The sequence below is a fragment of the Xenia sp. Carnegie-2017 genome, unplaced genomic scaffold, assembly GCF_021976095.1.
Source record: "Xenia sp. Carnegie-2017 unplaced genomic scaffold, XeniaSp_v1 HiC_scaffold_6, whole genome shotgun sequence".
Taxonomy (NCBI): domain Eukaryota; kingdom Metazoa; phylum Cnidaria; class Anthozoa; order Malacalcyonacea; family Xeniidae; genus Xenia; species Xenia sp. Carnegie-2017.
In genome coordinates this window covers 15,989,598-16,003,986 of record NW_025813526.1, presented here as the reverse complement: position 1 = coordinate 16,003,986, position 14,389 = coordinate 15,989,598, and positions in this window count along the sequence as shown.

The window sequence follows — 14,389 nt, the reverse complement described above, 5'->3', positions numbered from 1 at the left end:
CCAGACGTATAAGGGAGTTCAATTGCTATCTTACAATTGGTTCATTTTAATTTTTGTTTTATTGTGATTGGTTTGACGGATTTCGAGTGATAGCCAACTGAACTGACATAGTCAAGCTCACTGTCTGAATTGAATGTTTGATCGTTTCATAGTAATTTTTATAAGCATGATAGAAACTAAACTACAATAAGATGAAATTTATGGAAATATTTTACAAATTCATATATTGACATGAATGCTGCTGTTTAATGTGTCAGATTTTAAACAGATTTTTATTTGAAAGAAAATGCTGCAGAAGTAGAATAGGAATATGTTTGATTTCCTAAATTAGAATAAAGTAATAAATGCATGGGAGCTTTATTAAGTTATTATTTACAAAGATAACAAAAAGAAACCCAGTTAAATAATAAAAAATAACCTTTTTTCCCAAAATTTAAAGTTAAAAATGTTGCATGCTGATAGAAAATTTAATAACATCTTAGTGCGATGTTTTTTTATGGATGCTAATATTTAACTAAACTCGTGTTATTGCATTTTTAATTTGAAATGAAGTTTCTTCAAACGGTTTTGTTTATTTCGAGATCATCATATTTTTAGTGTATTCATGTCGTATAGCAACATTACACATTTTATGTGCATCCCATATTAAAAATATAATATGCATATTGTAATACAAGTTTATTTCCTAAATGATAATAACCACTAAAATCACCTGTAGTCTTTTGGTTTTCGTTTGAACAAAAATGTACGAAGCCGTGGCGCATACTAGAAACATGTAAAACAAGCAACGTTGAAATGTGCTATCTGCTATTTTTTGAGCACTTAATGACATTAAATATAAATGACGTTGCAAGACCTGCGTATATCAAAAATGTATGAAATTTTGAATTTCCATTAGCATTTTCAACTTTGTTGTTAACATTTTTCTATAAATCATTTTACAATCATTCGTTAATAATATTTTTTTCTTTATATGCCAGCCAATTCTAATATTCGTGTGGTATTCCTCATTTGAATCTTTCTTATTTGATAGAAACCTTCACATTTATCCAATCTACGATGGTTATTGGCACCACCTGGTCATCATCCTCACTCTGACGACTGAGAGGATTTTTCTTGATGGTACTATGATTTTAAACGGAACTATGGTGAATAATTCATTACTTTTACTACGGGGTGGAGGTGTTGTCGCTATTGGTCAAAAACTTGAGTGCGAGAATGCTGTTTTTGATCCAAATATTTCGTTTGTTGGTAAAATAAATAATTTAAATTTATGGAACTATGACGTGACACGCAACACATCATGTACCATCAAGGGGCTAAAAGATGAATGTAATACAGAGCCACATAAACAAATAATTCAGTGGAGAGATCTTTACATTTTTTCGAGCGGAAATGTTTCAAGATTGTTAACAATTGGTAAGTAATGATTGTTTCAATAATTTCTAAATGTGAAGCCTCAAATACAAAGTAGTAATAAACAAGATGATTTCTGTGCTTTTATGGAAACTAAACAAGAGCCTTATTACTCCCATACTTTTTTATCAAATTTCTAAGTTGAATATCAAAAGCACTATTTGAATATTTTCCTCAAAAACGAAAGAAATTTATTTTAAAATTTAAATGGCATGAAAAAATGTAAAATTTAAATAACATTAAATATACTATACAATAAATTGAAAAGCGACAAGAAAATTTGGGCCATATTCAAAAGAAATAACCTATAAAATCAGAAAATAAAGTAAATGCGATATGTACAAAGTGTTTATCATTTTTGTGTGTCACTGTGTCGCTCTGATCAGTGCATTGTTGCTGCAAAGTGCAAGCTAATTGGTCTTTATAGCAAAGAAACGACCATTTTTTGTTTGCAAAATGTACGCTGTTGGTATTACTTAAGGCTGATTTCCACTTAGTGGAAAAATTTGGGCGGTCGACTGTTACAGCACGATGTTCGAAATACGCATGAGCATTACAAAGACTTAAAGAGCGCCCAATCGCTAAAAAAGTAGATAAACTACTTTTCCGTTAGCCAAAGTCAAATTTACATAGTTTATGTAAACAAATATGGCCGACGTCAGCAGGAGTGATCAAAATTTCAAGTGGATGACGAAGAAGAGTTTCAAGCAAGCCTTGATTTAACATTTACACCAATTGCAAAAAGACTTTTCACTTATCAAACAAACAAAGTCTACAATGTGGAAATGCTTATAGATTTAGTGAAAGAACAACGATTTTTATGGAATAAAGCCTCCCAATCTTACAAAAATCAAAGAAAAAAAAAGAATACCTGGGCTAATACGGCTTGTTTGTTGTAAAAAACAGTAAGTAATATTTTCATATTTTCCCAACGTATGACGGATTTATATTAGTTGAACGAGTCACGACATAAGTGTGCTCATAAAAATATTATGTAAAACAAAGCGTACACACTATGACAAAGTCAACACTTGAAATCGTTTTGTCCAGGGGCGTATCCAGGATTTTTCAAACATCAGTCATAAAACGTCGGAGGCGCTCCGCACCTGGGGGAGGACGGGGGGTCTGAGGCATTCTCCCCTGAGAAATTTTGATTTTAAGAGCCTTGAAAATGCCATTTTCAGCGTTTTGGAGAAATAACAAATGCATTTTGTGGGCATCGTTTTTGCGCAAAAACAACACATTTTGCTTACGTTTTTTTTCAAAAAAAATGAAGTGAACAATACTTGAATATTTTGCCAAATATTTAGGCTCATTATCATGCCAAATATATGGCTCATTAGCATGTCTAGGAACGTAAAATTTATTTTACAATAATGCTGTTCAAAAACAGATATAGTCTTTAAAAATTTCTACAAAGTTGTCAGGCATAGACCCCCCTAGAGACCCACATTCAAACCTCTATGTAACCTCTATACTAAGTTAGAAATTTGGTACTACAAGTGACAGTTCATAGATATAGAAAAGCTCAGACTTCAAACCATGCAAGTTTATTGTAACTCTTTACCCATCTCCACATCAGAGCCAGCAAATTCACTTTTTGAGAAAAAACTCAAAATTTTTTCTGTCAAAGATTAAGAAAATTATTATCAGTCGAGACCATTCCAGACTGTCCACTGATCTGGCCATTGACTAATAAAATAAGCGTTTTTGGCGTTCATAGACTCCTTTATCCGTCGAATCAGTCATGCCCATTGAGTTATATAATAACTGGAGCGGCTATCTCAAGCGCGGCCTTAGATATCTGATGATGCCAAAAAAATGGCAGATTTCGTCCTTTGCCGCTGAGATTTACCGAAATTGACCGCTTTTCCGAAAATTTCACAATTTCCCACTCCATCCTGAGGAAAGAGTGAGGAAAATGTATGTGTGTGGATTTGGACGGCATTTTGATGAAAATCAAGGTAAAAACCTTAAATTCATAACAGCGAGTCAACTGTGGTTGTCGGTTATCTGCTCTTACGAGGATGCATTTATAACTATCGAAGAAAGACCTATATGTCGGCTACACATGTATGAATGCAGATGTGCGTCGTTTTCTTACCAGCGTCAAACTTGTTTGATCGATTAAACTCTTTAGTCTATAAAAAAGTATATCGCATCTCCACCCACGAGAGAGAAGTTAGCTTTTGTTATCATTGCTATTTTGCTTCTTTTCATGCAATGGGCAATGGCTTTTTTCGCCACAATTGTAGGATTTTTACTTGTTTCTTTAAAAAAGTACATATTAAATCTCTGGATTTTTACGGATTTTCTGTAATTGAGTTTCATATGAAATTTCATAAAGACTCAAGTCTGCATAGGTTTGGTAAATGAAAACAAACAATATTGTATAGAAATTACTTTAAGTAACCTTTTTGTGATGTTCTGAAGTGCAACTGCATCAAATACTTGTAAAGTTGTAGCACATTTTGATTTTGTTGTATTGATATATGAATGGGGCAAAATGCAAATAATCAGCAAAACACTTATGCTTCCAATGGTGTTTATAATTCATTTGTAGTTTTAATACTTCTACCTTTCTTTTTCACTTTGTTTTGTTTTTCCTATATTTGCAATAAAAGTGCACTATAATTTGAATGATTAACACAGTTTTCACCTCAATAATAAATTTCATAAGCAGTTGGTAGTGCATTTTGTTCTCCGAGTATCCACATCTGGTGTTTTGTTCATACAAGAATGATGAAGTGCAAGTAGATATGTCATAGCAAGGCAATAAAACCAAATGAATTACATACCTATAGAGTACTTTTATGCTAGAAGCTTAAAAGCTTTTTAGAAATTAGAATATTATTGTATTATATTACCTCTATATCATCAATCTCATGATAAGAAATAAGAAGCAAAAAATTTGGAGAAAAGCTTTGAAAAGTGAAAAACTTTTCTTTAAAAAAGCAGCAGTAATGCATATGATAAATCTCCATTCTGCACTCTAATAGGTAAATAAGCTCAAATTTTTTTTAAAGAAATATAAGAAATATATAAGAAATATACAGTACAGTAACTTTAAAGGTTTCATCACTGAATCTTTAATGCTTCAGTATAGTGCATTAGATATTAGTAACATTCAAACAACACTCAACTAAAATATTTTGATAAAGATATGACACGATTTAAACATTAAGTTACATAAAACCCAATGGCTTATACAGTTTGAAGCTTCACATCTGTATCGACTCATCATCAATCTCAGTACAAATGTTTACAAAGACACAAACTTTATGGCCTTCCATTTTACATGTTTGTGAATTGACATTTCATTAAGCATCAAACACACACAACCTTCTTGCCATCTTTCTTTGGATCATAAACTTTAACTTCAAAGCATTAAAGGCATCCTTAGTGAATCCATTGTCTCCATCCATAGAATTTGACCACGATCAAATTAAATAACTCTGGATAGGGCAGACAATAAATCAATTATCTTTACAGCATCATCATATTTTAAGACTCTGCCTGGTCAATAACATCTTCCAGTCATCTTTACTCCTTGATCTTCTCTGCATGTTGTCAGCAAATAGAACATAACAAGCTCTGCTCCAAATCATGGGTACCGTTGGGGCTGATCATTTCTTTTTGATACTTACTCACAGAGCAAAATGTGTGCAGGGTCTTTTTTACTTTAGGGAAACTATTTTGCAAATAAATGGGTAAATTTACGATTTCATGCAAATGACAGAAAAGTATGCAGAATTTTATGAAAAAAAACAGGAAAACATCAGTATATTTGGCGTTCAAGTCAGTCTTACAAAATACGATCTGTAATATGTATTTTATGGCTTTTCAAGTGCATGTATAATTGCTATTCAATCGTTGACGGACTAACAGAACAAATAACTATCTCACCTGTGAGAAGCGATATGTTCCTTTTTGTGGAAACTACGACATCCAACAATTGAACGATTGAAGTGTTGGCATTATAAAAGAAATGCCAAAAAAGATATCGTCACAGAATATGGAACTAACGATATCCATATTCTGTGATATCATGATTATTTTTGAAAAATTCTTTATAATTTACTATAGACACCAGGGGGAGATCGAGAATTTTATTTTTCTGCAAAGCGATCATTTCAGCGGAAATACGTCCTTTGGCCGCCATTTTTTTTGGCATCCTCGCCCCAGTAAAGTTAGCCCCTCCAGTTATTATAGAACTCAATGGTCAAGCCACCCCGCTTAACAGTCGGTTATTCCAGGTCACCAACTGATCTGGTTACCAACGAGATATTCATTGGATTAGTCATTAGTTTTCATAAATAAATAAAGCTGGATTTTTATCACGAAGTAAATGCGATAATAAAGTAAGAATAATTAATGAATTTTTAATTAATATGAATAGGCAATTTTTGAATTTCAAACATCAGTCGCCCGACGGATTTGACATACTCTAGATCCGCCCCTGGTTTTGTCTATGTAATATATATTATATTGGAACGTGCCCTTCATGATTTATTGTAATTTTTTTCATTTTTTTTGACATGTTAAATGCACAAATTATAAAATAGTTTTTTGGGGTTTCAAAATTTCCAAAATTCAATAAACCATTTACAGTTTTTCAGTATTAATGAAGCATACACAGAGAAATAGTGAGTTGGATTTTCAGTTGATTTGCACATACATTAAGTCAGTTGGTTTGCTTTTAGTTGATTTCTTCAGAGCCCAAAAGAAAAATCTAAGAGAAAATTTTAAAAGATTTTCGGACAAAAGGAATAGAAATACACGTTCTAGGACAGGAGCACGTTCATTGCCTCCTTGCAGATATTTTCAAAACCTTTAGTTTCTTAATAATAAGGTTGCTAACAAAGAAACTGGAAGTATTGTGTGTCTGCACAACTGGGAACCATTCTGACATGTTAGAAAATTTAGTTATACAAGATATGGAGCCTATTTCACAACAACAATCTACCATATTACCAAACACACGACATGGGGTAGAACAGTACATTGTTTCTTTAACGACGGTTGGCAATTGTGTACAAGATTACTGTCCTAAAGATTCAACTGCAACGCATTCTAATACAAATGCAATACAAATCTATATTAGTAAGCACTCCTTGCAGTCGGTGATGGTTTGGGACCGTCTATATCAGAATAAGGATATTAAAGAAGAACAGTTAGATTTCTAGGCTTACTGATATAGGGCAAAACAGTCAGTCAACCTAATAACTGCTACAATGTTAGAAAATGTACAGTTTTACATACAAATGATAGTCATAAAATATGATTATTGTCCATTCTAAAATGCAGGGACTTGCATTGCCGAGAACATATATATCATAATTTTTTGGAGGAGCATGCCCCCAGACCTCCGAAAAACGCCTACGGCCTTTTTTGACTTACGTTTGAAAAATTCTGAAATCAATCCCTGATTCTGATCCTCATAGTATTTAAAACAAATAAATTCAAAAGTAATTTATGCGTTGATTTTTATATTAATTTTATTGCAAAGAAACAGCCACAAAAAATGGATTGATCACGAAAGAGCGTCAGACAAATTTTAACAATGTGCAACAAAGAGTTATTGCTGATTTACTGTCTTATGCAGATTTCATTTAATGCATAAATAATTATTTGTACTTTGATTTTTTTGAGAAATAGCAGTTGAATTGAATTGCCATTCTCAACTTAGTAAAACAAATGTACAAGACAATATGTCAACTTGCATTTGTTTTAGCTACTTTGTCTTATATTTCTCCTTGGTGATAATCGTGAAAATTGAAAGCGTCTAGTTTGATTTACAAAAATTGAATCTACAGTGGAAACAATGCGTGATCCGATTTTAGGGTTATACATAATGTGGTCAAACGTCCAATACTTTACAGAACAAGCTTTCGGCTGTCTGTCTACAGCCTTCGACAGAATATCCAAGAATTCAAAAAATTTTTTGTCTCACTTCCAAATATGACAACAACATTCTAATCGACACTGACAAATTTGTGTTAAACTTCTTAAATCACCTCATTACGGACAAAGAACAACAAATCTCTTAAAAAAAAGTTGAACTTCCCCATCCCAGCAAAACGTTAGACAATCTGCACCTTCATCTTAAACGCGAACCCATCATTGAACCATCCGAATTTTTTCCTATCAAATGTAAATTAAAAGTCATTGCTCACTAAGTTCTCCGAAGTTACAGCTCACCACCTTTCCTATTATAACAAGAAGACTTGAACTTTTTACATAATCTGAAAAACGACAGAAGTATTCTCATCACTAAGCCTGAAAAAGGAAATGGTATCGCAATACTTAATAAAAACGGCTACATAAAGAAAATGGACAAACTCTTGTCTGAAACTAACAAGTTTTAACCTCTTGATGGAGATCCAGTAAAAATGACTTTACAACGAGAAAATCAACTGAAGTCTTCATTAAAAAAGTTGAAAGATGGTAAATCAATGGACCAAGAAACTTACAAAGAACTATAGAGTATAGCTGACAGTTATACTCCACGGGCAAAAGAATAGGTATATTGTATGATTTTCCTAAAATACATAAATGTAACATCCATCTCACACACATTCTTCCTTCCATTAATCACTATTCATACAAACTAGCAAAGTGTTTCATCCCACTTCTACAACATTTCACTAAAAGTAACCTCATCATCGTATCCCTTTTTACTAACTTACCAGTGGATGAGACCATTCGCATAATATCCAATAACATTTTTAGTAACCACCAGTACTTCAAAGGACTCACTGCAACTGAATTTGAAAGATAAACCAATTAACAGTAAAAATCACACAACCATTTATTAATACACGTTGCAGTCCATTATAAACACAATAATTATTTTGAAGCAATGTTTTACATCAGCCTTATTAAATCATAACTTTATTATAATTAAGATACACAAATACTATTCTCGAAGAAAGCCTTAACCTACGAAAGAATTTCAAAACTATAAAAGAAACAATTAGCTATGCACAGCAAATCCTCCCAAAGGAACCTGAAACAATAGTGTTAAAGTATCCAGATGGCAAGGAACCGCAGTCAAAAACAAAAACTTTTGCAAGGAAGCACAGCAGATTTAGTCAATCAGCATTCCCACAAATAGACGACGCTAAATGTGATTGCACAGGAAAATATTTAACAAGGAGATGTCCATTTTAAGAAAAGCAAATTATCTGTACATTAGTTTGTCATTGCAAAAAGGATGTTCGCAAGAACGTTAAAACTGATACAAACTAAAAAACATAAATATGCATAATTTGCCATGCTGTATTTTTGTGAATAAAGTAGTTTAGACAGCAAATTTAAAGTGAGTGTAAAATCCATCAGGAGAGTTGAACTGCTTTGGTATACACGTATAACTACAAGACGGAAAGACTCTCCGATAATTTTTACCTAATATTTCAAAAATCCATCTTGAGCATCTTCGATAAGCCGCTAAGCGATAAAGTTTGTGTATTCTAGCAAGATCATCATTATCAAGTTATGGCGTCAATAGCATGTTAATAAGAAAATATTTTTTTTTTTTGTAAAATTCAAATGACGACCATGCAAATGAAAGTGACTGTTTTACATGAAATTTACATGGATACGTCTTAAATAATCAAACGTCTTTAGGCATTTTACTTACTAACGACTTTCGCATTGTACATTAAACGATTTGATTAAAAGAGCTCAGGTGCCAAAAATATTTTGCCAATGTCCTTTATATAAATATCTTTCCACTCTTCCCAACGTTTCTCTTCTTTCTTTTCGTTTAAGGACAAAATTTTCCCAAACCTCTGAGATTTTATGTAGTCTATTTATCTAAGTGTCGAAGCCAAACGCCTCGTATGTGGGTCAAACCACACGTCACCTACACACCAGATTTTCTGGAGCACCTGGTAATATCCCCCCTCTTACTGGCAACCAAGTTTCCTTTCCTGCGTTATCGAGCATTTTTGCTCACATCAACGCAGCTGGATACACCCCCAACATAGACGAATTTAAAATAGTTTCTTATCGTCGTGATTCCTATGAGCTGTCCATTTATGAGAGCTTCCTAGTCAACAAATACAAGCCTTCAGTTTTTTTACAATTGGCACCTTCAATATTATTAATTGAGTTATAAAAGTTCACAGAAAGCTTATAACTATACTTTTTTGGTGGTCTTTTTCTTTTCTATGTGCACAGTAACTAATAATTTAGAAAAAAATAAGTTCCATGCAAAATGTTTACTTTGCCAGGATTTGATGTAATAAAATCAACGAGACTACAAGTTCTTACAATAAATTTTCTAAAATATTTTTGTAGAAATATCGGGGGTTCGTTTTGACTTCTTATAGATTGTCATGTATGTAAGCAAATTTAAAAATTCACTTATTGAGGGTGCTCTCATTTTTTTACTTCTTTTTTGAAAAAAAGCAAGATTTTCATTAAAAAATTAGGTTTAAGTACATGCATATTAATAAGAATGATTATAAGGAGAAGATAAGTGTTTCCTTTACAACAAAATCAAAGAAAGTATACGTGAATAAAATATCAGTTTATTTGAATAAAGAATATAACAGAACTTTTCATTTTAGACGTTCGTAAACCACAGTCTTGCATAAACGCAGGTTGGCAGAAATCATTTAACAAAAAAGGATGGTCAACTTGTGGGTCCAACAACAAATTTATAACTGGTTTTCGGCGCAGCCAGTTCAACAATACAAATGATGATGGCATTCACAAACTCCAAAAAGCTAAATGTTGTTCGTCAATTAATACACATAAAGGGCAAAGTAGCACATGTCAAAATGTTAGCTGGCGAAACTCTGTAACTAAGTGAGTATATTTGATAGAATGAACCAATTAGCACTTTGAGGAGGGTTTAAAAAGTAATTAAAAATTGTTAAGCAAAAAATTACTACATCTAATTTTGCCATTTACAAAATTTCGTAAGTTTATACAATGTCTTTTCTAAAGCAAATATATAGCAAAAATAGCTTAGTTATTTGTTGGGTTCTGTTGCTAGCTATTCATGAACTAAAAAGCGTGACAGATATATTTTTTACGTAATTTAACAAAGTCGTTAAACCGTAAAGCTTGAAATATCCAAGACACAGTAAGACATAGTTTGTTATATGTCGTTTTAAGACTTTTATAGAATATTTGAACGACTGGAATTGATAAATTCTATTTTCTTTTGATTTCAATATTGTATTTTAGAAATAACATTTGGAGTGTTTGCTCTTATGGTTATTTTTTAAATGGTCTTTATCGCACACAAGGCCGTAAATTACACAATATTGAGAAAGGAAAATGCTGCAAACCAATCAATCATCCAGACAAGTATGGTGATTGTTACTATGAAGACATCAGTGAAAAGTTTAACAAAAAAGGATGGGCAATATGCAAAAAAGCTGGTTATTACATAACAGGATTATTCAGAAGTCCAGGAGGTGACTGGCTACACAACATTGACAAATTAAAATGCTGCCAAATGGTTGAAGGTATATAATTTTTCTTGAAGACAAAAAAGTTTTTGAAAATATTTGTTTTGCATAGATGATAAACCCCTTGATTATTTATTACGTCATGACCGTTATGAAAAATAATAGTTTTCAACAATTTTTCGCACCGCGTCTCAAGTGTGTCTAATGACACCTTCAGGATTTTATAAATTATACATCACACTATTGCGTAATATATCAAAGAGCTTTAATACTATAAGAAAGGCACCAATATATTATTCAAACGTAGATAAATTTATATTTTCTTATATTACACAGCATTATTTATCACAATCCTCATAAAACACAAAAGAATTTTGTCGTAAATAACCAAATAATAATGTCGACGAGGAGCTACACGATACAATATCAATAACAGATTATAACGCGTGAAATTTTAAACGATCTATGCATTTAGCAGCATTGCTTTGAAGTTGACCTAGTACTTAACCATAAACGAGCCTGCGATTTTAAAAAAGAGCATTTGTGACATCGTCGGCAGTTGGAATATTGCATAATTTGCAATCTTCTGACACACTGGATAGGATGTTAAGCCAATCACATCACAAATATTTTACGCGAGTGACACCTTGAGTTCTGAATCCCCACGATAGCCATAGTTTTGTTGCGCAATGACTGCGATATCGCAGCAGATAGAAAATAGTAGGAAAAGACCTTGCCAAAATCTATGATATTATTATACATAATATCTACAATGGTCTCATACTAAGTCGCATTCTGTGGCACAAAAAGTCTCTTAGGAAACGATTTTTGTTGCTTTCGATCGGGCACTACATTTTAACACGATAGATAAGTAGATATGTCATAGAATGTGACCATTCACTTGTTTATACCTTCAAAGACCCGCAGTTTTTGAGTATTTCAAAATTGGAATATCAATAATTTGATGTATTTCGCAATTGATCAACGCCATTTTGATAACGTAATTTTAGAGATACTTGATGTTGGATACGACATAAAAAACAGATTCTTCTCTTTTACATTCCTTTCTCAATGAAGTTTCGCAAAAATCCGCTGTTCAGGCAAACTTCAACCATAAAACTTTGGATAAGTGCAAGATGCAAAACTTGGCAGACAAAAAACTATGGAATGTTACCCCCAAAAAAAAAATTCTTCTAATTCTTATTATATGCTTCGAAATACCTCACAAATAGCGAACTGTAGTATGTTCTGGCGTTATCTATTTTATAAATATAAAACAGAGGTGCGCACACATATTGAAAACCATAACTTAATACTAACATAATATTAATTTACTAAATATACTGTATAACAAAACTTAACATACCTTGAGGTATATGGCCCTGCCTACTTTTGGTATTTAGTATAAAGTAGGCAGTGGAATTCTGAGAAGAATATTATTGGGGGCAATCCCATTCTGCATGAAATACCCTTCTCCTTTCAAATACAATACTTTAGAAACGAGTTACAAACATTAGAACTATGCATAGGCTCGAATCATAACATAAACCTCCGAGGACATGCTTACATTGAAAGTTTTTATATTAAGAAGCCATAAAATTTAATTTCGATTACTTTGATTTTATTAACCTATTATCCAAATTCCACGACCCATATTCCCATTTTTTTCTTCAAAAAACAATAGGTAGGTGCTCATTGGCCAACTGCCCTTTTTTCAGCAAGCCACGGGGTCTAGATATAAACCGTCAATTATATAATATTTAACTTAGCTTTCTAACCAGCTGTGGCGTCATTTCACTAGAGCTCTAAGTAACATCTAGTTTCACAAAATTAATATTTCCGCCATTTCTATAGTGAAGATCAAATGCACTAAATTTATCATCCTTATCATGTTTTTGTAACCTTCTCATCATCATTATCTTCGAAAACTGCATTCTTACAATCACAGCAAAAACACAATTAAGTTCTATTTCAGTTATTTCGTTGTCAAGCATTCATTCTTACAATTATACTAGACATTTAGTTTCCAACAAACGTTAATGACTCAAAACATGCTCTTTTCATGCTGGGCTTTTATTTCGATGATGCATTGCCTCCAACATGAAATAGCAAAGTCTACCTTATAAATACAGCATATTTTCGATATGAACGAATAGATTTTCACTCATCAGTTGGTCAAGGTTGGCAGTTTAATGATAATAGACTACTATAACTTAGATGGCACTCCACCGGCTCCTTAAACTTTTAATCCTTATCCTGAGTGTAAGTGTAAACTAAATGCTCGACCATGCACGAGGATAGAAATGTGTGTAAAACTGCAGAACCTGCATTTTATGTAGTGTCCTACATTAAGTATCTCTTAAATTACGTTATCAAAATTGCGTTGATCAATTGCGAATGACATGAATTAATTGAAATTTCAATGGTGAAATAGTCAAACACTGCGGGTCTTTAAGGGTGGAAACAAGTGAATTATCACTTTCCATTACATTCTCTACTTATCTCTCGTGTTGAAATGCAGTGACAGATGGAGGGTCAACAAAACTGAACGATAATCGGCCACAGACTACGACGTATACATTGCGAGTTTTAATATTCTGTGCCAATTAAATCAAAGTTTCAGTTTTTTAATATTCAAGAAGGTATTTCCATTAAGATTTCCAAGCTGAAGAAACTTGTAAACGCTTTTTGGTGCAAGAGAGAGCTTGAACAAGCAAAATTGGAATAACGTGGAAAGGCATGATCTTGTGAATTTTTAAAATTGCCATTTCCGCAGACTCAGAATGACATATATTGCTTTGTGCAACAGTAAGGTCAGTTTCTGACGTAGTTACTTGCTATAGATGATAAAATCACTCAATTATGTATCAAATGGATTTAATATGGTGGTCATTCTCTCATAGGAGGCAACACAAGCTTTAGATAAAGCCATTACGGCAGGTTCAAAGGAGCCACATCCTATGTCCAACAGAACCACGTAATGGCGAGGATGACGCGTTAAGTCTTTTGGGAGGAAATGATTGAGAGTTAGAGGGAGAATGTGATCATTTTTTAGATTTGATTGATTATTCTCTTAGACCTTCCGATTGCAAATATCCCAATATTTCAGAAACGAACGCATATATGGATGTGTGAACAATGTCCGCGTAGTGCTCAGGCACTTTAATTTATATAATATTATTCTTCATTACATGTTTGTAAATGTAGATCGTCCAGGTTGGTATAGTCCTGAGAAGGACTGTTTTTGTTTTTGTTGACTGACGTTTCGAACTTTGTGGTAGTCATCCTCAGAGTCAAGTGAGGGGTAAACGTAAGGTTAGCCGTATTTGTTATCTGGTTCATACGTCATTGTATTGTGTGTACAGGAAATATGTGGGTGTCAATTGTGTATCGTCATTGTGGACTAAGGTGAAGTGTGATGTTTTTAGTTGTGATGTTTTTATTTGTAATGTGTGAGTGTCAATTGTGTATTGTCATTGTGAATTGATGTGAAGTGTAATGTTTTTAGTTGATCGTTTGCTTGTATTGTGAATCAGTCGTTTGTA